The 23,918-nt window shown below is 38.5% G+C and overlaps 1 pseudogene; it reads left to right on the top strand.

Moving 5' to 3' along the window:
• Positions 1-15,232: 15,232 nt before the first annotated feature.
• LOC102748431 (heat shock protein HSP 90-alpha pseudogene) lies at positions 15,233-18,182 on the top strand (annotated as a pseudogene).
• The last annotated feature ends 5,736 nt before the right edge of the window (positions 18,183-23,918 follow it).

Below are 23,918 nucleotides of genomic sequence, written 5' to 3'. Positions count from 1 at the left end.
GTCAATTCATTTAATGCATTAGAAGTGGTTTCAATTTCAGAAAGTTAAAAAAAAAAAGTCACATTAACGATTTGTACTCAAATGTGAGAGTAAAGAAGTGCTTTGTGATGCTTTCATATTTACATTTTCATTTATTTGTATTCCCTATGATGTGCCAAGTGATTGTCAGTTTACAAAATGTGGCACCTATAAATATGCTTTAATTACTCATTTAGTTCAATCATTTAGTCAACAAATACTTATTGAGTAAATACTAAGCCAGGCTGTTCTAAATTCTGGGGATATAGCAATGTATGAGACAAACAAGGTTCCTGTTCTCTTGGAGTTTAAATTTTAACGATTGTCTTAAAATAAACAGATAAATGAAGAAATGCATTATGTATTGTACTGGCTGCTAAAATGCACTCTTCAGATGCCCTTATCAGGACCAAGGCACTCATTTTTGAGCTACTGGAAGTATTAGTGGCTGATATCTCATAGCCACATCCCTCCCCTGGAATTGCTTCTATCAAAGGGACCCACCTTGTCCAAGGTTATAATCACTGCCTCAGGGCAGCCTACATCCAATATTTGGTTAATGCAAAGGATGAAGACCTATTCCCCTTGCATCAGTTTGTGGATAACTCCGAAGAGCTGTCTCAGCTTCAGAGATCCATGAAGGATCATCTGAGACATTTGCTATAATTCACGACAGTGGAATTTTTGTCTCTATCCAGTTCTGCTTCCTGTACTTCCTTAAAGGTGTTGTTCCTAAAGGAACTTCCCAATACACATTCTACATACAAATCTTCATCTCCATTCTGTTTCCAGGAAACTCAACCAAAAATGGTAGATACTAGAAACAATCTTAAGAAGTAGGCTCTAAATATATGTTAAGAAAAAAAAAAAAAAGAAGAAGATAGTAGGAGGGAAAGAATGAAGGGGGGGAATCGGAGGGGTAGACGAACCATGAGAGATGATGGACTCTGAAATACAAACTGAGGGTTCTAGAGGGGAGGGGTTGGGAGGATGGGTTAGCCTGGTGATGGGTATTGAGGAGGGCACGTTCTGCATGGAGCACTGGGTGTTATGCACAAACAATGAATCACGGAACACTATATCTAAAACTAATGATGTAATGTATGGGGATTAACATAACAATAAAAAAATTTAAAAAAAAAGAAGTAGGCTCTAAGTGCAACCTTTGGTCTGGATCACTTGCTAAAAGGTGAGAAAAAGCTAAGGTCAGTCTAAGAACATAATTATAAGGATAGTGAAACTTCAGAGAAGGTTGAACTCTAAGCCTGGTAGCTCTACTACACTAGAGAAAAGGTTTTCAATTAAGCAGGGGGACAGAAAAGGAAACTATTAACAAAATGGAAAGGCAACCTAATGATGGGAAAAGATATTTGCAAATGACATATGATAAGGAGTTAATATCCAAAATAGAGAAAGAACTTATACAACTCAACACCAAAAACAAACAATCCAATTTAAAAACGAAGAGAGGACTTGAATGGACATGTTTCCAAAGAAGACATTCAGATGGCCAATAGACACTTGAAACATCCCTAATCATCAGGGAAATGCAAATCAAAATGACAATGAAATATCACCTTACACCTGTCAGAATGCCTAAAATCAAAAACACAAGAAATAACAAGTGTTAGTGAGGATGTGGAGAGAAAGGATCCTTTGTACACTGTTGGCGGGAATGTCAATTGGTGCAGCCACTGTGGAAAACAATGTGGATGTTCCTCAAAAAATTAAAAAAGAAGTACCATACGATCCAATAATTTCACTACTGGGTATTTACTGTGATAGTGGCACAATAAGGGGGTACAAAGACTTGGTGCTTTGTCTCAATTTGGCAACACTAATTTGAAAAGATATATGCACCTCAATGTTTATGGCAGCATTATTTACAATAGCCAAGATAAGGAAGCAACCCAAGTGTCCATCAACAGACAAATGGATAAGGAAGATGTGGTATATACATACAATGGGATATTACTCAGCAATAAAAAAGATCTTTCCATTTGCAACAACATAGATGGACCTAGAGGGTATTATGCTAAGAGAAATAAGCCAGGCAGAGAAAGACAAATACTATATGACTTCACTTATATGTAGAATCTAAAAAACAAAACAAATGAATAAACAAACACAAGAAAGCAGAAACAGACCCATAAATACTGAGAACAAATGGATGGTTGCTGGCAGAGGCAGGGGGTGCCCAACGGGTGAAGGGGAGTGGGAGGTACAGGCTTTCAGTTATGGAATGAATAAATCATGGGGATGAAAGTTACAGCATAGGGAATATAGTCAAAGATATTGTAACAGTGTTCTATGGTGACAGATGGTAGCTACACTTGAGGTGAACATAGCATAATGCATAAACTTGTTGAATCACTATGTTATACACCTAAAACTAATGTAACATTGTGTGCTGACTATACTCAAATAAAAACATTTAAAAAAAATTTTTTCTAGAGCTGCCATAACAAAGTACCACAATCTGGATAGCTTAAAACAACAGAAATTTATTCTCTCACAGTTCTGGAGGCTAGAAGTCCAGAATCAAGGTATTTTCAGGGCCATGCTCCCTCTGAAGGCTCTAGAAAAGAATCTTCCTTACCTTTTCTAGCTTCTGGCGGTTGCTGGCAATTCTTGGGGCTTTTGTGACTTGTAGCAGCATAATTCCTATCTCTGTCTGTGCTTTCATATGGCCTTCTTCCCTATATGTTTGTTTCCAATCTCTTTCTTCTCAAAAGAACACTTGTCACTGGAATTGGGGCACATCCTAGTCCACTATGAGCTTATCTTAATGATTATATCTGCAAAGACCCTATTTCTAAAGGAGGTCACATTCACAGGTACCAGCATTAGGACTTCAATATATTATTTGGGAGACACAATTCAATTCAACTTACAGCACCCTGAAAGAGAGAAACAAGAGGAAATCTTCCCAACGGGCTTAGCTTCAGACAGTGCACTTGACCATTATATTAGACAGGATTCTTCAGAGAAAAAGAATCAATAGGTTATATATAAGAGGAGATTTATTATAGCAAATGGCTCACATGATTATGGAAGCCAAGAAGTCCCATGATCTTCCATTTGCAAGCTGGAGAACTAGAAAAGCCCATGGTGTAATTCAGTCCAATTTCAAAGGCCTGAAAATTGGGTAGAGGGGAGTGCTGATGGTGAAAGTACAGTTCCAAGTCCAAAAGTCCTAGAACCAAGAATACCAATGTCCAAGGGCAAGAGAAGATGAATGTCTTAGTTAAAACTGAGAGTAACAATTTGTCAATTTTAAATGGCCACCATGCTCCAAATTACAGATACAGAAATGGATTTGGAAAGAAGTGGACTGGTTTGGGATGTTTCTGGAGTAGAGTATGTAGGACTTGTCAGCACCCACCACCTGGATCAGTACCGGGGAGTATAAGTGCTCAATAAATGTTATAGTTGAATGAATGACTCTAAGTTTTGGCTCTTGCTGTTGGATAGATTGGGATGCCATTTACTGAACTAGGGAAGACTGTGGGAGAAACTGCTTTGGTGAGGTGAAGGAGGAATCAAGACAGTTTTCTGCATACTGAAGCCCTCCTCCTAAGGACTTTCTTTGGCACCTCAAGAGCTGGCTGGGCCACAAGTAGGTACGAACTAGGGGTGCCTGGGTGGCTTAGTCGTTGAGAGTCTGCCTTCAGCTCAGGTCATGATCCCAGGGTCCTGGGATCGAGCCCCACATCGGGCTCCCTGCTCCGCGGGAAGCCTGCTTCTCCCTCTCCCACTCCCCCTGCTTGTGTTCCTTCTCTCGCTGTGTCCCTCTCCGTCAAATAAATAAATAAATAATCTTTAAAAAAATAGGTACAAACTAAAATACTGGGCACACAACCCTCAACCAATGGGAAGTGTGAGAGCTGGTGAATAAATGCCTCAGCTTCCCTGGTCCCAGGTGAAATACATGTTTCACATTTTTTTTTTCTCAGAGAATCCCCAATGAGACTGAGCTCCATTTGACTACACTGGTAATAGGTTTTCATTAACATATTCTTTATTGATTTTCCTGTCTCACTTTCACCAGCATCCCCACTTGTGCTTTCTGGAATCACTGTCCAAATAAATGGTTGCCTCAGGCTTCGGTTTTCGGGGATACACAAACTAAGAAAAACAATAGACTGGAATCTATCAACAATAGATGATAAATAGACTTTGAGTCTACAGATCAACTTTGCCTAAAATTCTCTCCCTCTTCTCCCCATCCTTCAAAGTTCTTCACATTCTTTAAAACCCATTTCAAATTTCATCTTCAAAAAACTTTCTCTATTCCCATACCCCAAAGGGATAAACCCTTCTCTGCTATTTCCTCTAGAAGTGTTATTTGTTGAGCAATTTGGAGTTAATTGTCCACATGCTTATATCATCATGGGCTCAGGACCCTTACCATGCCTAAGAAGTCTTGCAGGGCACACATGTAGGCCTCAAAGCAAACACATTCTCTTTCTTTCTCTGGATTTATTTCCTCTGAATAAATGGCACATGTGGCTTTCTATTTCTTTGGCATGATGAATCTAGAGGTTTGGGTTTGAATATGGGGAAGGAGGACATTTAGACCTATAATTTGTTCAAAAAAGCTACACAGCTCAGCATACTTGAATTTTTCCCAAAGGGGCCCAAAACTACAAATAATGATTACACACTACATAGTAGCTTTTGTCCTATGTATATATTTCCAAGTCTTTGAGGGCAGAAAGATTTGGTCAAGGCCCTTCTCCCTGTGAATCCCTAAGGGATGTATACACCAGGAGACAGAGCCAAACAAAATAAAGCACCCATTTCTTGTTAGCGGAATTTGTTCCTAAAACCCCAATGCAGAAAGCTCTGCATATCTGGGCTTGCCTCCCTGTAGCCTGAACCTCCAAACTGAAATCTTGTAATAATGGACTTTGAAAACCCCTTTTTCATAAGCCACATGGAACAGAGACTAAAAAAGTGAACTCTATAAAGTATATACAAAAGAAGAAAGAAAGTTCAGGTGAACAGATCTGATCTTGTGGGAGTCACCCTAAGGAAAAAAGCAGCTGAGGCCAATGTGTGAGCAGAAACCACTTACTACTTCTGAAGCAGTGGTAGAATAAGCACATGCATGGGACACATGCTGGGACCTTGTAATGCACACTGATCACAGTTTACTAATAAGCATGACCCAATCAGAGTCCTTGAATCTAACGATCCAGATTAATAACTTCTCTATTTGGTAGAAACTAGGAAAGAGAGGTGAAAGAGAAGAGCAGAGAGCTTGAGTATTTGTGCTCTCCTAGAAGAGGACACATCTCACATATTGTACTCACTGTCAGCATAAATACAATGCCAACTATTACATCTCTTGGTTTTATTTTTGGCTGAGAAAATAAGTCTCCATATGTTTGTCTTCTCTTCCCAAGCACATTATAAAATCCTAAAGAGAAAGAACTGTCACCTGCTTCCTTTGTGTTCTCCACAGTGCGGCAGATGTGAAAGGAATAAATAAAATTCTCTAGATCACAATTATTATAGCAATTGTATTTATTGATGGTTTCACACATGTTGACTAATTTAATCCTCACAACAATTCTATAAGTTATATTCCATTAACATTCTCATTTTATAGATGAAGGAATTGAGACTCGGAAGGTTCAAGTAACTTTCCTAAATTCATATATCTAGAAAGTGGAAGAGTCATTACTTGAATACTTAACTTATACTGTATGAAAACTGTGAAATAGTTACAGAGAAAGAGAGGATGGTGAGGTGGAGGGAAGGCAGTCTACAACATGTGGAGTGTATCAGTCAGGGTTCAACCAGAGGAACAGAACCAGTAGCAGATACATACATGCATATTAAGAGAATTTTTTTTCACAAGGAATTGCCTTATGCAATCATGGAGGCTGGCTAAGCAAGTCTGAAGTCAGTGGGACAGGCAAATAGGAAAAGAAGATCCCAAGCAGGGTTAGAGCTTATGGACACAGTCTGAAGCTTATTATCCAGTGGAAGCAAGGGAGGAAGGTCCAGGGGGAAGGGAGAATAATTATAGACCCATATACTGTTTCTGCCTCTCTTTTAAGAGACTTCCAACAGATTAAGTTAGGGGCACCTAAAATAATCCTCATTTCGATTAATTTAAATTCAACTGATTAGGGACTTTAAACTGCACAATCCCTTCACAGTGGATCCCAGATTAGTGTTTGAATGAATAACTGGAATAAAGTATAAGCTATGAAACTACAGCCCATCATCTCGCTTCAGAAAATATCTCTTATATAGTCCATCTTAACCAGAAACATACTAGAAAGGGAATTCTGGAGACTGTTGTTCACCTTAGCCAAATTGTTTCAACCCAAAGCCATGAAGGGACACAGGGGATTTTACAAGGCATAGGGCAGGGATCAGGTGGGGGGACAACCAAGACAATCCCAAGGGCAAGAACATAGAAGAGGCAAAGTACTCATGGCTTCTTTTGAAAAGATAATTGAGGGGAGAATGCAATCATAAAATCCCAATGCGGACTCCAGTACAAGATGGCAATGGCAAATGTTCAATGATTATGGGGGTGGAGGGAGGAAGAGACCTGCTGGGATTGGAAGGTACCCTATAGGACTGGGCGCATAGGAAGCCCATAAGGCCAAAGGACAGGGAGAAGGTGATGGAGTAAGTGCCATGGGGTAATGGAACAGGCCAACAGTTCAGTGTTTCTGAAAAATTGAACATGAATAATTGAATGACCTACTACATACAATTGATTCTCACACATTCTATAAAGTCTCTGTGAGCACTGAATTAGCAAATACTGGACCTTTGTTCCTAGGGAAATGGAGGAGTAAGTTTCCCTGAGCCTCTGGTTATAACATTTCCATCAACTGATCAATGCATAATCTTGTTTTATGTGTGTTTCTGTTAAAAGACACCTTATCTAACATATATTGTTGAGTCATTAGCATTGAACTCATGGCCAACAACACTATAACTTAGACCTGAACAAAGCGTATATAACACATACATTATCTCCATTTTCTCCCCGCTTTCTTGTGTTTAGGAACACATATACTTGTGGGCCATATCAAACAGTAAAATCACCAACAAAAAGCACGCACACACACACACACACACACACACAACACATGGCATTAAATAGAGTAAGAAAAGCATACTTGTGCGGCGCCTGGGTGGCTCAGTGGTTAAGCGTCTGCCTTTCGCTCAGGTCGTGATCACAGAGTCCTGGGATCGAGCCCCACATTGGGCTCCCTGCTCTGCGGGAAGCCTGCTTCTCCCTCTCCCACTCCCCCTGCTTGTGTTCCCTCTCTCGCTATCTCTCTCTTTGTCATATAAATAAATAAAATCTTAAAAAAAAAAAAAAAGAAAAGCATACTTGTTTATAGTATGAGAGCTGAAGCAAGAAGGCAGAGCTTCACTTTGACCTCAGCTGGGAATGTGCACATCAAGGACTCAAATTTTTCACCATACTGTGCATGTGCACAGATGACTGTGAAAACACAAGTATTAACTGGGAGGTTACAAATAAATTTTAGTGAGCAGATGAATTCACAGATACAGAATCTGTGAAAAATGAGGACTGACTACATGTGAAGGTTCACCCTTGGATTAATGTTCATGGTTAGAGAGTCCCAGTACCTGAAGCCAACTCCATTCTAGACATATTTGTGATTAAATCTACAGTATGCCAAACAGAAGATGAAAATTGAGCAAGCAGTCCATTATCCATGCTTTTCTGGATTCAGGACATCCCAACATTGAAACTCCTTGACTTAAACTGGCTGATCTAGTCTATTTGTGGTTTTCATTTAACCACATACTCTGCTCTGCTATTGAGTTTGGGGCTGTGGTTCATTGCTTCTTTGTTTATCCACCTACTTAGGATTTCTCTGCTGTGGCTGGACACATAACAAATGCTTAGCCCTCCTGCTCTTACCAACACTTACTACATGAGCACTAAAATGACTCTCTGTGACTCTGCACCTGCACAAAGAAAAGTTAACTGGTGAAAAACACTCTCTGGGTGATAGGTCTCACTCTAAGTGTATCAATTCTAATCTCTGGTGAGCTCCTCGTGCCAACTAGCAATTCCAATTTCTCCAACCCGTTCCTGTAGTCCTCTCCCAGACAATCGTTCCATAGCTCTGTCTTAGCTCACCTGGGAGACTGGGTGACTTGAACAACAGAAACTTGTTTCTCACAGTTCTTGAGGCCAGGAAATCCAAGATCAGGGTGGCAGCATGTTGGGTTCTGCTGAGAGCTGTCTTCCTGGCTTGCAGATGGCTACCTTCTCCCTGGGTCCTCACTTGATGGAGGGAGATAGAGAGCAAACTCTCTGGTGTCTCTTCCTATAAGGGCACTAATATCATCATGAGGGCCCTAGTCTCATTTTCTCATCTAAACCTAATTACTTCTCCAAGACCCTCTCTCTAAATACATCCTGTTTGGGTGTTAGGGTTTCAACATATGAATTGGGGGAGGACTGGGGGGATAGAGATAAGACACAATTCAGTCCACAGCAGCCTCTCTTAAAACTTCTGATTCAGCCAGTTTGGATTGGTATGTCTGTTTTTTTGTGACTAGAGTCCAATCTAGTCCATTGAAACTAGATTGAACTGCAACACCATGTCCTTTATCCTCAATATCTGCTGAGGAATTGACTTCCTATGTTGCAAAAAAAAAAATTAGTCAGAATAGAATTTTTATATTCTCCCAACATAACCCGTCTCCTTGAATCTGGACTCATATCTCTGCTCTCCCTCCCATTAATGTTAATGAACTGTCAGTTCTTCTATCTAAAACCAGTCCCTCCCCTTGCGCCCTAGACCCCATCTACTCAGGAACATCTACTTCTCATCTACTCAGAGACACCACGTTAGCAACTGTTTCCTCTTGCTCTCCCATCATCAGGATTTTCTTCTAGGGAATAATTCCCTCCACATAAAAACATACTTTCATTGTTTAAAAAAAAAACAAAAAACTGACCTCCAGTCACCATTCATTTCATTCCTAAGTTCTCCTTTCTTCAATACTCATTGAAAGAATTGTTTGTGTTTACTATCCTTCAGTTCCTCCTCCTTCTTTCTAAATCGTTTCTACACTAGAGAAGTTTTCAATTCCACCACTCAAACAAAACGGCTCCCACCAAGAACACCAATAACTCCCATGTAGCTCAGTTCAATGGTTAATCCTCAGTCCTCAACTTATTTGGGTCATTTGACATTATTAACCCTTCCTTCTGGACACATTTCCTTCACTTGGCCTCTGGATCATCACTCTTTTTATTCACTGCTTTAGTTCTTCTTTGTTTGTTCCTCCTTATATCCCTGATCTCTAAACAGTAGAATGTCCTATATCTCAGTGTTTATCCCTCTCCTTTATATATCTACTCCTCAGAGTGCTCAGAGCACTTCAATCTCAAGGCCCTTGCATAGCTGTTCTTTCTGACTGCTACACTCTTACTTGAACACTGCATGGCTTGTTCTTTTGTGTTCTTCAAATTACATTTTAGGTGAGGCCTCCAACAACTCTAAATAAAATAGAAACCCACATCCACTCCTCCACTCACTGGCACTCCCTATCTACTTTATCCTGTTTTACTTTTTACCATAGAACGTATCATAAGCTGACATCCATGTTTACTTATTTATAGATAGTCCATCTACTTCCCCTCGACAAGGAATCTCTGTTTAACCTAACTTTAATCAGTCTCCTCTGAGCTCTCTGCTTAACCAGGCCCAACTTTGGACTGCCTTCTATGTCCTTGTTTGATACAATACAGTTTGAGCAAATTATTCCTGCTAGATCAGTGTAGCGGAAATCCCCCACTCCCAATATTGTATCATTCCAGCATGCATTCAGCAAGAATCCTGTTGAGTCAGTCTAGCTCAGGTCATAATCTTGCAGTCGTGAGATCAATTTCTACATCGGGCTCTGTGCTGCGCATGGAGCCTGCTTGAGATTCTCTCTCTCCCCCTTTGCTCCTCCCCCTGCTGGCACTTTCTGTCTCAAATAAAAAATTAAAATTAAAAAAAATTTTTAAATAAAAATAAAAATTGAGAAATCCCTGGAAGAATATATATCTAACATGTTAACAGTTATTTATACCTGGATGGTAAGGTTATTAGTGGGGTTTTGTTTATTTGTATATTTTTAATCTTTTTTTCTTGTTTCTTACGTCAGTAGATCTTAAATATAATGCAAAATGATGATCACAACAATAAAAAATAAAATAATGTATTTTTTCATAAGAATTAAATAATGTTTATAGAGAGGAAAAGATGAGACTTTTTAAGACAAATTAAAATTTATACAAAAATAATGTTCAACATAGAATACAAAATATATTTTTTCTCTCTTATCTAGTTTTTATACAATGAAAACATGTTGTTTTTATACTAAGAAATATACATTTTTAAAATTTTGAAATAATTTAGAAAGATTTCTTAAACTAAAAAGACAATAAACATGTCTGCCAAATCCATTTCAGTTTTTACAGTAACTTTGAATGGCCCAGTCAAAAGATTCATGGTCTGAATCAAACACAACTTCATCTGACTCACTATTCCACAAAAATACATAGAAGACATGCTTTTGTGTTACTTCACATCATCAATGCCTACAGAAAACAATGGTCTTTGAATGGCATTAAGGTTTTTTATTGGTTTCTTATATTTCTAAAATTTTAAGGTCACAGTCCTTTGCTCTGTGCTTGTCCTATAGTATCTGTGTTGAGTGAAAAAAAGCACATAAACCGGGGTGGGAAAGGGATGGATTTAGAAAAATCACCCATTGTTCCAGGTAGCCTTTCTCTTAGGAAAAAAGAAAAATCACCAAACTAAATCACATGTTATAGAAATTTATTCCTTAATTCCTAACACAAATAAACTTGGACTCTTTTTTCTTGGAGAGAAAAGTAGTAAGAATAACAACAATATCAAAAATGAGATAGCATATTAACTTCATGTATTCTACAATGATAAGTCTTTTGTTTAAATATTAATTTGTCTAAACAAATTTCATCTTCTTTTCTCTGCAAAGTATTATTTAATTCTAGGTTCACCAGTTAAGGAATACAATCCTGTATTTTTGTAATTGAGATCGTAATTTTGTATATTATGATTCAGGTTTACTGATCTATTTAGAGATTTTGTGCATATTCTAAGGGATAATGTGATAGGAAGGCTGAGATACGTGTCTCGATTCTGTAATTTTAAAAATTCTATTTGGCTAGGCATAGTAAAATTAATGGTAATGATACCTTCTTTCTTTTTTTTTTTTTTTTAAAGATTTTATTTATTTATTTGACAGAGAGAGAGAGCGCGTGAGAGGGGGAACACAAGCAGGGGGAGTGGGAGAAGGAGAAGCAGGCTTCCTGAGGAGCCGGGAGCCCGATGCGGGGCTCGATCCCAGGACCCTGGGATCATGACCCCAGCCGAAGGCAGTCGCTTAACGACTGAGCCACCCAGGCGCCCTAATGATACCTTATTTCAACAGAGTCTTTCATCTGAAGATCTCAAAGCATCTAACATTTAGAGCACATCATTAGGCCATGCTGACTCTGTGACAAAAGTACTATATTTTAGAAATATTTAAATTTTTCCATTATTTGTCTTTTTAGATTTCTTGGTGCCTTTATAATTTTCAAAGAAAGTCTTGTTTATTCTTGATAGAGAGGCAGCTTAGAGAATTTTTACAATGTAGTTTACTTTGTACAATAGCACAAAAAGTGTATGGAGGTTATTCTTAGCTCAGAGGAAAAAAATAATGTATTTTTAATATTTTGAACATCTACTATGCACCAAGCCCTGTGCCAGGCATGCTACATTTGCTATCTCACTAAAACCTCACAAGAATCCTACAGAGGAGAAATAATTATTTTAATATACACAGGAGGCTACCATATGCATAATGGTTTATGCTACCCAAGAGCTTTCAGCTAAAAAAACTGGACTGGAACCCAGATGTATTCAGCTATATTATTTTGTTTTGTTTTATCACCCTAGTTGCTTTTAGGAGTGGAGGAGGTTTCTATTATCCAAAATTTTCTTTACCTCTTTCATCTATTCATAATCCCAACTATTCATTAAAAAGTTAGATTCAGAAATAGGAATCAAAAATACTGACAGATACTCTTCGTAACAGTTTATATCTATCTTCGACTGTCACAGTGTAGTTGATCAGATGACTTAGAGATAGTGAGTTTGTTTAGATGATTCAGGCCCTGCCTCAAGGAAAAGCCAATGTTTTCCAAAGCATGCCACATATATCACCACTCATCCACAAGGCGATTTTGTTAACATTTGAACATTTTACCAGTTACATATTTCTAACATTTTCATAGTTATATATTTTGAACATCTATCAAGAAAGAAATTAACTAACAGAACAAACTCTTATTTTTATAAGTGTTATTACTTGCAATAAGGCCAAAAAAGGTAGTGCAATAGTAATTCACTTTGCACAGACTGAGTCTGGTTACGCAGGCAAATTTATGAATGGGTCAAATCTTCACTAATCAAAATTTCTTCTTTGGATGTAAGGATGGTATGAATGTACAGATGTCTGGTATAGCTTCTCATATATTAAATTTCCATGTTCATCATCATGTATTTCTTACTAATGTACTAATTCATCACTTCTGAAAGTCAATCATAGCTCACTATATAATTATATATTATTGTGAATTATAATCTGGATTGGGTTGTTTTTGTTTTTGTTTTTTAAAGATTTTATTTATTCGTTTGAGAAACAGAGATACAGAGAGAGAGAGAGAGCACAAGCCGGGGGAGAGGCAGAGGGAGAAGCAGGGTCCCCGCTGAGCCAGGAGCCAGATATGGGGCTCAATCCCAGGACCCTGGGATCATGACCCGAGCTGAAGGCAGACGTTTAACAATCTGAGCCACCCAGGCGCACCTGGATTGGCTTTCTTTTAATTGAAACTATCATGGGTAAGAGGTTTATAAGATTTTTAGGCATAATAGGAGAAGGTATTTATAACAAATATGAGCATGGTGTTGATAGTAATAAAACCACGTTAACAACTGAATCACCTGTTAATGTTATAGAAATACCAGCTTCAACAACAACAAAAAAACGCACAAGATATTATACAAATACCATCAAAATTGTTTGAAATTTGGAATTTCACTGCCAATTGGGAGTGACTCTATTTCATTATGTGTTGCCTTTAGAAACACTGGTATCATTTTGACACATTCAAAGAACACTATGAGAAACTTGTCAAAATTTCTGAAGCAAAATGGAAGGACATTCAAGCATCCAAAAACTAACATGCTGTGTAATAAGGATAAGAATACAAAAGCTTTGTGGTGTTTTGAAATAACTGGTGAAACATGAAGAATCCTACTGGCAAAAAAAAAAAAAAAAAGTAAAAGCAATGACTGGGGACAAAGTAAGTGAAATGATTGATAAAGTGCCTCTGCCAAATAACAGAGTTCATTTTAGAACTACAGATATGAACAGAAAGTAAAGCAGTAATTATTATTCAGAGAATGACAAAGTCAATACAATTCTCTGCAGACTGAAGAATCCACTAACATTCTATAGTCAGAAAATCTTTGCTATTTGTCTGACATAACCTTGAATAAAAGTAGTCTATAAAAACTTCTCCACAGCCAAATTGTACAACTGAAGAAGTGATTTTTTTTTTTAATTTATTGGTGAAACCAAGTAAGCAAAAACAATGACAAAAAGTGCTATTGGGCTACACCGAGAAGGTGTCAAAGACAATTAGTTCAACAAGAAGACTTGGTTAATACAATTATGCGACTGCATATATACTTGCAGTTGTATCCAAAGAAATCCTGGTCAGTAGAGATACACAAAGTATTTATTCGAACTGTCAATCATATGCAAGCCTTTGAGTTCTCAAACTTTTGTCAGATTTTGTGAAAAAAAATTGCGTAAGTTAAAAATCTGAAATTACTGTTCTATGTCTTTTGTTAGATTCCCTGCTAACAGGAGTCCTTATGTGTCCATTCAAGTTAATAAATCTACAAAATATTTCATATCAAGTCATAATCTGGCTATATCCCAGATTTAACATTTCTTCTACAATGATTTGAAGTTCTGCTGACAACATGAATAGCCAAAACAGCTTTGAAAAAGAAGAACAAAGTTGGAAGTCTTACACTACCTGATTTCAAAACTTACTATAACGTTACAATAATCAGGATAATGTGGTATTGGCATAAATAGAGGTATACAGATCAATGGAACAGAATTGAGAATCCAGAAAGAGTCCTTACCTTTATATTTAATAGTTTGACAAAAGTGCCAAGACAATTCAATGGGGAAAACATATTCTTCTCAACAAATGGTACTGGGACAATTTAATGTCTTTAAACACAAATATGAACCCTTTGCTAACACTGTTAGCTAGGTCACACATAAATAACTCAAAAATGGATCACAGACATAAAGGGCTAAAACTATAAATTTTCTAGAAGAAAACATAGGAAAAAAATTTCTGCAACATTGTTCAGGCAAAAAGTTCTTAGATATGGCACAAAAATCACAAGTTATAACAACAACCAAAAAAACCCTGATGAATTGTAATTCATTAAAATTCAAAAGCTTTTGTGCTCAAATACACCATTAAGAAAATGAAGAGATGATCTACAGACCAAGAGAAAATATTTCCAAATCATATATCTGATGAAGGATTGTACTAAAAGTGTATAAAGAACTCTTACAATTCAATAAGAAGATACATAAACAGAAAAACAAACTTGACTAGACATTTTACACACACACACAAAAACATACAAATAGCTATAACCACATTAAAAAGTGCTCAAGATCATTAGTTATTAGTGGAATCCTAACCCACTAGAATAACAACAATACAAAATACAGGCTATACCAAGTGTAGGCAAGAATGTAGAGACATTGTAACTTTCATACACTGCTGGTGGGAATATAAAATGGTGCAACCACTTTGGAAATAAGCTGGGTAATTTCTTTAAAAATTCAAATATAAGCTTATCATATGACCTATCAATTCCAGTCCTAGGTAGATACCCACAAGAAATTATAACATGTCCACACAAAGGTTTGTATATGAACATTCTCAGGACTATTATTCATAATATCCACCAATTGGTGAATGGATAAACAAAATGCGGTATCCATACAATGGAATACTGTTCAACAATAAAAAGGAACAAAAATATTTATATATTCTACAAAATGGATGAACCTCAAAAACATGATGCAGATTGAGTTGCTTCTGCATCCTGGTGCTGCATCATCATGGAGCCTCTGTGGTCCTTTAGCCAAGATGCCTGAGGAAACCCAGACCCAAGACCAGCCGATGGAGGAGGATGAGGTGGAGACTTTCTCCTTTCAGGCGGAGATCGCCCAGTTGATGTCCCTAATCATCAATACCTTCAACTCGAATAAGGAAATATTTCTCAGAGAGCTGATTTCCAACTCGTCGGACACTTTGGACAAAATCAGACATGAAGGCTTGACCGATCCCAGTAAGCTAGACTCTGGGAAAGAGCTGCATATTAACCTCATTCCGAACAAGCAAGATCGAACCCTCACCATCGTGGATACCGGCATTGGCATGACCAAGGCCGATTTGATCAATAACCTTGGTACTATCGCCAAGTCTGGGACCAAAGCATTCATGGAAGCTTTGCAGGCTGGTGAAGATATTTCTATGATTGGACAGTCTGGTGTCGGGTTCTATTCTGCCTACTTGGTTGCCGAGAAAGTGATGGTGATCACCAGGCATAACGATGATGAGCAGTATGCCTGGGAGTCTTCTGCAGGAGGATAGTTCACAGTTAGGACTGATACAGGTGAACCTATGGATCGGGGAACAAAGTTATCCTGCATCTGAAAGATGACCAGATGGAGTACTTGGAGGAAAGGAGAATAAAAGAGATTGTGAAGAAGCACTCCCAGTTTATTGGCTAGCCCATTACTCTCTTTGTGGAGAAGGAACGTGATAAAGAGGTCAGTGATGATGAGGCTGAAGAAAAGGAAGAGAAAGAGGAGGAAAAAGAAAAGAAAGAGAAGGAGTCTGATGGAAATAGAAGATGTTGGTTCTGATGAGGAGGAGGAGGAGAAGAAGGATGATGACAAGAAGAAGAAAAAGAAGATCAAGGAGAAGTACATTGATCAGGAAGAACTGAACAAGACAAAACTTATTTGGACCAGAAACCCTGACGATATCACCAATGAGGAATATGGAGAATTTTATAAGAGCTTGACCAATGACTGGGAAGATCACTTGGCAGTGAAGCATTTTTCAGTGGAAGGACAGTTGGAGTTCAGAGCTTTTCTCTTTGTGCCAAGACGTGCTCCCTTTGACCTATTCGAGAACAGAAAGAAAAAGAACAACATTATGTTGTATGCTCGCAGAATTTTCATCATGAATAACTGCGAGGAGCTAATCCCTGAGTATCTGAATTTCATTAGAGGTGTGGTAGACTCTGAGGATCTTCCTCTAAATATTTCCCGTGAGATGCTGCAGCAAAGCAAAATTTTAAAAGTTATCAGAAAGAACTTGGTCAAAAAGTGCTTGGAACTCTTCACCAAACTGGCTGAAGACAAAGAGAACTACAAGAAGTTTTATGAGCAGTTTTCGAAAAACATCAAGCTGGGAATACATGAAGACTCTCAGAATCGAAAGAAGCTCTCAGAGCTGTTACGATACTATATGTCTGCTTCTGGTGATGAGATGATTTCTCTCAAGGACTATTGCACCAGAATGAAGGAAAACCAGAAACACATCTATTACATCACAGGTGAGACCAAGGATCAGGTAGCGAACTCGGCCTTCCTGGAGCGTCTTCGGAAGCATGGCCTGGAAGTGATCTATATGATCGAGACCATCGATGAGTACTGTGTCCAATAGCTGAAGGAATTTGAGGGGAAGACGTTAGTGTCTGTTACCAAAGAGGGCTTGGAACTTCCAGAAGATGAAAAAGAGAAAAAGAAACAGGAAGAGAAAAAAACAAAATCTGAAAACCTGTGCAAGATCATGAAGGACATCTTGGAGAAAAAAATAGAAAAGGTGGTTGTGTCAAACCTATTGGTGACCTCCCCATGCTGCATTGTCACAAACACATACAGCTGGACAGCAAATATGGAGAGGATCATGAAGCCCTAAGCCTTGAGAGACAACTCCACCATGGGCTACATGGCTGCGAAGAAGCACCTGGAGATAAACCCCGACCACTCCATTATTGAGATACGGCAGAAGGCAGAGGCCGACAAGAACGACAAGTCTGTGAAAGATCTGGTCATCCTGCTCTATGAAACTGCTCTCCTGCCCTCTGGCTTCAGTTTGGAAGATCCCCAGACACATGCTAACCAGATGTACAGGATGATCAAGCTTGGTCTTGGTAGTGACGAAGACGATCCCACCGCTGACGATAGCAGTGCCCCGTGAGCGAAGAGATGCTGCCCCTCAAGGGTGACGATGACACATCCTGCATGGAGGAAGTCCACCGAGAATTACTTGTACATGCATTCGATACTTTATCTTCATTCCCTCTGATAATATATTTTCAAGGATGTTTTCTTTATTTTTGTTAACATTTTAAGAATCTGTATGGCATGACAGTAACTACTTAAGGGGAAGATAAGATTTCTTTCTTTTTCGGAGTGTGCTACTGTGACGTGTAGGAACTAAAGCCCAGCTAGTTTTTCTTCCCTAGTTCCATGCTGGCTTATTGTAACCGGACAAGGTAACATTTGTTGTAAGGTGTATGTAACCTAACGTGAACTGTGTGCTCTAAAGTGTTTAGCTACCAAGTGGATTCCTTAGTAAGGCCAAATTTTTTTTGTCACTGAAGTGTTCTGAGCTATACCTTGATGTTTAAAACAGAACTGTTGGTTAAAATGACTCTCACCATCTAGGATCTACTTTTTAAATCTTCTATCCCCTGTAGTTATCAACTGCATGTACCAGGCCTCTAGAAACCAGTAGTTAAACTGAACCAACTGGATGGGAGTAACTATGTATAGGGCTTGTTTTCCAAAGAAGAGCGTTGTTTAGAGTAGCGAAATTCTAAGCCTATTTAGGCATGTTGTAAAGCTGTTCAAGAAGTAACTCAGCAAGTTCTGTGAGTGGAAATGTAGTGCTCAAGTCACATTCAGCTTTAAAAGGTTGTAACAAATACAAACAAATTTTAAAAAAAACATGATGCAAATTAAAATACAAGAGCAAAAGAGTACATACTGTATGATTTCATTTATATAAAATGTCCAAAAAAGACAAATGTATAGAGACAGAAAGTAGACCAGAGGCTTCTGGGACTAGAGATGGGAGTAAGGATTGACTCAAATAATTGATTTTGGGGGAGGGGATGATAAAAATGTTCTAAAATGATCATGGTCATGGTTACACAGCTCCATAAATTTATTTAAAAAAAAAAAAAAGAGCTCCACTGGGGTGTCAAAAACCCTTGCCAGAATTCAGCCGGTTCTTAGACTTCGAACCCATCAACTGAAGGAATGACGCCGTCCCCATAAGGAAATACTTTGAATACATTAAGGTAGTGATTGACTCACTTGTTCCTTAAAGGAATCTGATTATTTATTTGAGGTAAATGTCCATGAGGGAAAAGGGGGAAATCTAGATTCTGTGATGGCTCTTGAATACAAAGTCTGAATCAACATTGATACCTGAGGAACTGAAATGCTATAATGTCCACATCAGTGGTCTTCCAACTTTAGTGTACATTGAATAACCAAGAGAGCTTGTTAAAACATAGATTTCTGAGCTCCTTGCCAAAAGAGAGATTCTGGTTCAATGAGATTCTGAATTTCTAAGGAGCTCCCAAGTGATGGAGACAATACAGGTACAGATCACACTTTGGATAGCACTTGTTTACATATCATAATGGAAAACTTACATATAAACCATTCATGGGGCGCCTGGGTGGCTCAGTCGTTAAGCGGCTGCCTTCGGCTCAGGTCATGATCCCAGGGTCCTGGGATCGAGCCCCGCATTAGGCTCCCTCCTCCGCGGAGAGCCTGCTTCTCCCTCTCCCACTCCCCCTGCTTGTGTTCCCTCTCTCACTGTGTCTCTCTCTGTCAAATAAATAAATAAAATCTTTAAAAAACTAAAAAATAAAAAAAATAAACCATTCATGGTCTGAGACAACTATTCTCTTAGGGAAGTTGCCTCCAGGGCATGCTCGTGAATCATAAAATTACATAGACATGAAAATACAACTTTGTATGACAGTTATACCAATGTGCATGGAAATTACTATCTGCACTTCATCAAAAATCATTGTTTCACTCCTTCAATTTGTCTCAATCTTTTCGTTCAATAATTGGAACTCATTTTGTCTTATAGTTAAGAAATATTATCCACTGTTTCCAATGAAATATATGAATAAATACAATGTATTAATATTTTATTAATATGTTATGGTTCATTAGTAAAAGCATATGCTACATGGAAGACAGCTTTTTAAAATGAATCTGAGGCCCACAGAAGAAAATACACTACTATATATAAAATTAATTCATCACTGCCCTATTCTGATGATGATTAAGAAGAAAAACACTCAGGCAAAGTCCTTCAAATACTCAATGAAACTCTAATCTAAAGAAACAACACGGGGCGCCTGGGTGGCTCAGTCCTTGGGTGTCTGCCTTCAGCTCAGGTCATGATCCCAGGGTCCTGGGATAGAGCCCCGCATCGGGCTCCCTGCTCCATGGGAAGCCTGCTTCTCTCTCTCCCACTCACCCTGCTGGTGTTCCCTTTCTCGCTCTGTCTCTGTCAAATAAATAAAATCTTTAAGAAAAAATAAAAATATAAATAAATTAATTAATTAATTAATTAATTAAAAAAAATGAAACAACACACAAACTTTACCTAAAATGTGCAGGAAGATACCTACATCTAGACCTTGCTTTGAATGTTATCAGTGATGAGCTGCCTTTATCCCTTGCCTTCCCTTTTATTGTATAAAGAAACTCCATATCGATATCATTGGTTAAAATGCAATATTTGCTCCCAAGTATTGCTACTCAGTAGTCAGGAATGTGATGCATGAAGTTGGATCACATCATGGGTAATTGCTGGATTGTTGCTTTTAAAATAACATCTGTGTGTATGTGTACTTTCAGCTGAAATATGTCAGTTCCAATGCCAGAAGCTGATACTATTACGGCACATTTCAGAGGTGTAATAGCTTTCAAAAGAATTTCTTAAAGCATTTTACTTTTATCAGAGGAAAATCTTCAGAGCTTGCACATGAATTCAAGACAAAGCTATGCCTCTCAGTTCCATCTAATTTCTCAACATACTGTTCTTGCTCTTACATTGACATCACTCAGATGACCAGGGGCAAGTATCTCTTCCTCTGCCCTTCTTTATCCCAGATTACCTGCCTCCTCTCTGAAAAACTGTGGAGCTCCAGGTCTTAACAGGATTGTGAAACTGCCATAAATTTCTGTTCAGAAATCTTGTCAAATTTTTCTGATTAAAATTTTGTTTATAAGTGTGTTAGCAAGAATAGAAGTTTTGGGAAAAAAAAATCAGTGCTGAAAAACTTTATGTGAAAGCACGTTTTGGTACAACCCTAATTGGCCAAGGCGGTAAGTGAGTCACTCCCCTTCAGTGCACTTCTGGGTGGCCTCAGGATTCTGGTCTAGACCAGCAGTACTGCTGCCTTAGAGACAGTAGCCAACTCAACCAGACTCTCCCGAGACCCCTAGGACCTTGTTGACCTCCAAGAGCCCCTCATAAGAAGTGAAGGCCCCCAGGGAGAGGCCATATATGGATATTTCCTGTTATTTGAAAGTCTGCTGACACCTCCATAAATTAACCTAGCAAGAATGAAACTCCCTAGCATGATACTGTTCATCCACAGTCCATGTAAGGTAGAAATACATGACTTATCTCTAAAAAGTGCCTATTTTTGCAACCTTTTTAAAAAATTGTCATTTTTTTTAAGCATAGCTAATTGTATTAGAAAAACACAACTCAAATCCTTTTGTGTGAAGAGTATTTCCTGAAGATCCTGGATTATGCCCCAGAATCAAAGAAAGAACAATAGGAATGAGGCCCTCCCTGGGAACAGGGGAGGAACAGTCTAAAATGTCAGCCCTGCTTGCCCCCTTCGTTCGCCTTATTGTACTTAACACTGCATGACAGCACTGCCCTCTAAGTTCTTTCCTGTGGCAGGGGACGTGGTCACATTTTCACAGCTCCTGAACACAGAGGAAAGATACCTGTTGTCTCCCAACTTCTGTTTAGAACTTTCTAGAAAAGGACACCGGCTACCTTGGTCTAGACCCCTTGCTGCCCCCTGGCCAGTTCACTGCAACCACAGTCATTGGCTCCGTCAGGCTGGTGGTCTACCTCTATGGCCAGGGCACTGGGTGTGTGATTGTGTGATTGGTCGCCCTCAGGGAAACTGCAGGATATATCCCTCAAAGGAGCAGGGTGCCCGGAAGGAGCAATAAAACCACAATCATTCTTCCTTCACGATATCTCCCTCTGCCATCTGCTATAGTACAATTATTTCCCCCATTTATTAATGAGAAAATAGAATATAATAGAGATTAAGACACACACATACACAGAGGAGAACTGGAATGGAGTCTCATTTCTGAGGAATAAACATACTTCTCACAGCAATCGATTACTGGTAGAGTTATGTTTCCAGAAATTTGGTTTTTGGAAAAGCTGAGAATTTCAGACTTTTAAATTGATTAATCAAATACCTGTTTTTGGAGAGGTCAGGAAAGATAGGAGAAAACTTCCAGTACATTCTTCAGCAGTCTGGGGACATGTTAGAATGTGACCCAGAAAACAGAAGTTAGAAGGTATTTTCAGTATCTTTAGTTTCTATACACACTGCTGCTCCTTTTTTTGTCTTCTAACACCAGAGAACAGGGACAATTCTGGGGAGTTCAGATCTCTAATAAACGACCAGTGGTTATTTGGAAGTGTCTAATGGTCTAACACCTAAACCTTTAGAATTAGGTATGATACTCAGTTGAATTTTTTTTAGTTAACTGGGTGGCTTAATAGTACAGATTTCTACTGAACCGTCATTATAAACCAGGAAAATATTTCATTTCTGTGTAGTTCTTGCAATCTAAATGAGACCAACTTTTTTTTTATGAGAAAGCAAGAATCCTAATAAGAACTAAAGGCCAAGCTTATTCAAAAACACTTCAGGCTTTAGAAAATTAAATCAAATTAAGTGGATCATCAAACTTTACGTAAAACTGTAAAAGTAAACATTAAAAAGTAAATCCAGATTGACTAGATATAACCCAAGATGAAACCAAATTTTAGGGAGAGGTTTTGACCTGATGTAATTATAGACAGGCACTTTTTTTTTATTATGTTATGTTAATCACCATACATTACATCATTAGTTTTTGATGTAGTGTTCCATGATTCATTGTTTGCGTGTAACAACCAGTGCTCCATTCAGTACGTGCCCTCTTTAATACCCATCACCAGGCTAACCCATCCCCCCACCCCCTCCCCTCTAGAACCCTCAGTTTGTTTCTCAGAGTCCATCATCTCTCATGGTTCGTCTCTGCCTCCAATTTCCCCCCCTTCATTTTACCCCTCCTACTATCTTCTTCTTTTTTTTAACATATAATGTATTTGTTTCAGAGGTACAGGTCTGTGATTCATCAGTCTTACACAATTCACAGCGCTCACCATAGCACATACCCTCCCTGGTCACTTTTTAAAATGCTTAATTTTGTAAATTTACATTCACTTGAGGTTTTGGGAGGGTTGGGGGATTTTTTTCTTTTTTCTTTTTTTTTTAAGAATAACACTACTGGAGCATCTGTGTGGCTCAGTCAATTAAGAATGGGATTCTTGGTTTCGGTTCAGGTCATGATCTCAGGGTTGTGCGATGGAGCCCCCCTCCCCCCATCGTGCTCCACGCTCATCAGGGAGTCTGCTTGAGATTCTTTCCCCTCCTTCCTCTCCCTTCCCCCTCTCCTCCTCCCCCACTACTGCTCTCTCTTTCTCTCTCTCTCTCTCTCTCAAATAAATAAAATCTTTAAAAAAAAAGAATAATGATACTCTGGCCCAGGGTTCATGCAGATATTTTTCTCTCTAACATAAATTATGATTTGGGGGTTTTACAGATAATACAGAGACTAAACCATGATACATAATTTAGTATTAAATCACATAATCCATAGGAATGTATAGCTGATTTCTCAAAGGAAGGTAATGATACAAAACAACCTATTAAGCAAACTTAAAAGTGTTATTTTGGAAGCCTCAGAATATCCTGGTGGGCTGCCAGGGCAGATACTAAGCATGAGCTTGAGACACTAAATTCTGTCCTTTTATTTTAGAAAGACCAGAAGAAGAAGCAATACGATATAGGAGAAATAACAGCCTAGGAGTCCGGATGTCTGGAATTTAGTGCCTTCTACAACCAAAGAGCCAGGTGACCTTGGATGAGTACAAAACCTCTTTGGGGCTTAGTTATTTCTGTAAGATTAGAAGATTTGATAGATGGCCTCAAAGTCCATTCCACCTCTATAATTCCAGGACTCCATACTTGGAAATGCGTTAGCACACTGCTTAGAGCATCGTAGAGAATTCAAAGGATGTGACTACCTCTCCATTCCTTTTTTCTTTTTCTTTCTTTTTCTCTCAATCCTTTTCATGAACTCAGCCAAAGTCTCAATATGTATTTATTTCTGTATCTTCAGTTCCTAGCACAGAGATGGACAGAAATTGCTGTCTATAAAAAGGGCTGCCTATCTTCAAGAAACTCAATCTAATAGAGCTAACATATAAATAAATTGCATTACTGTGATTCAAGTCCAAAAATAAATTAGTAATTTATATTCCTCACAAAGACAGTACAGCAAAGGGATGGATGAACTGTTCTTTAAGCTAGCCCTGA

This window comes from Leptonychotes weddellii, chromosome 1 (assembly GCF_054177405.1).
Source record: "Leptonychotes weddellii isolate Sample4059 chromosome 1, ASM5417740v2, whole genome shotgun sequence".
Taxonomy (NCBI): Eukaryota; Metazoa; Chordata; class Mammalia; order Carnivora; family Phocidae; genus Leptonychotes; species Leptonychotes weddellii.
This window is presented reverse-complemented; position numbering and strand designations above follow the sequence as displayed.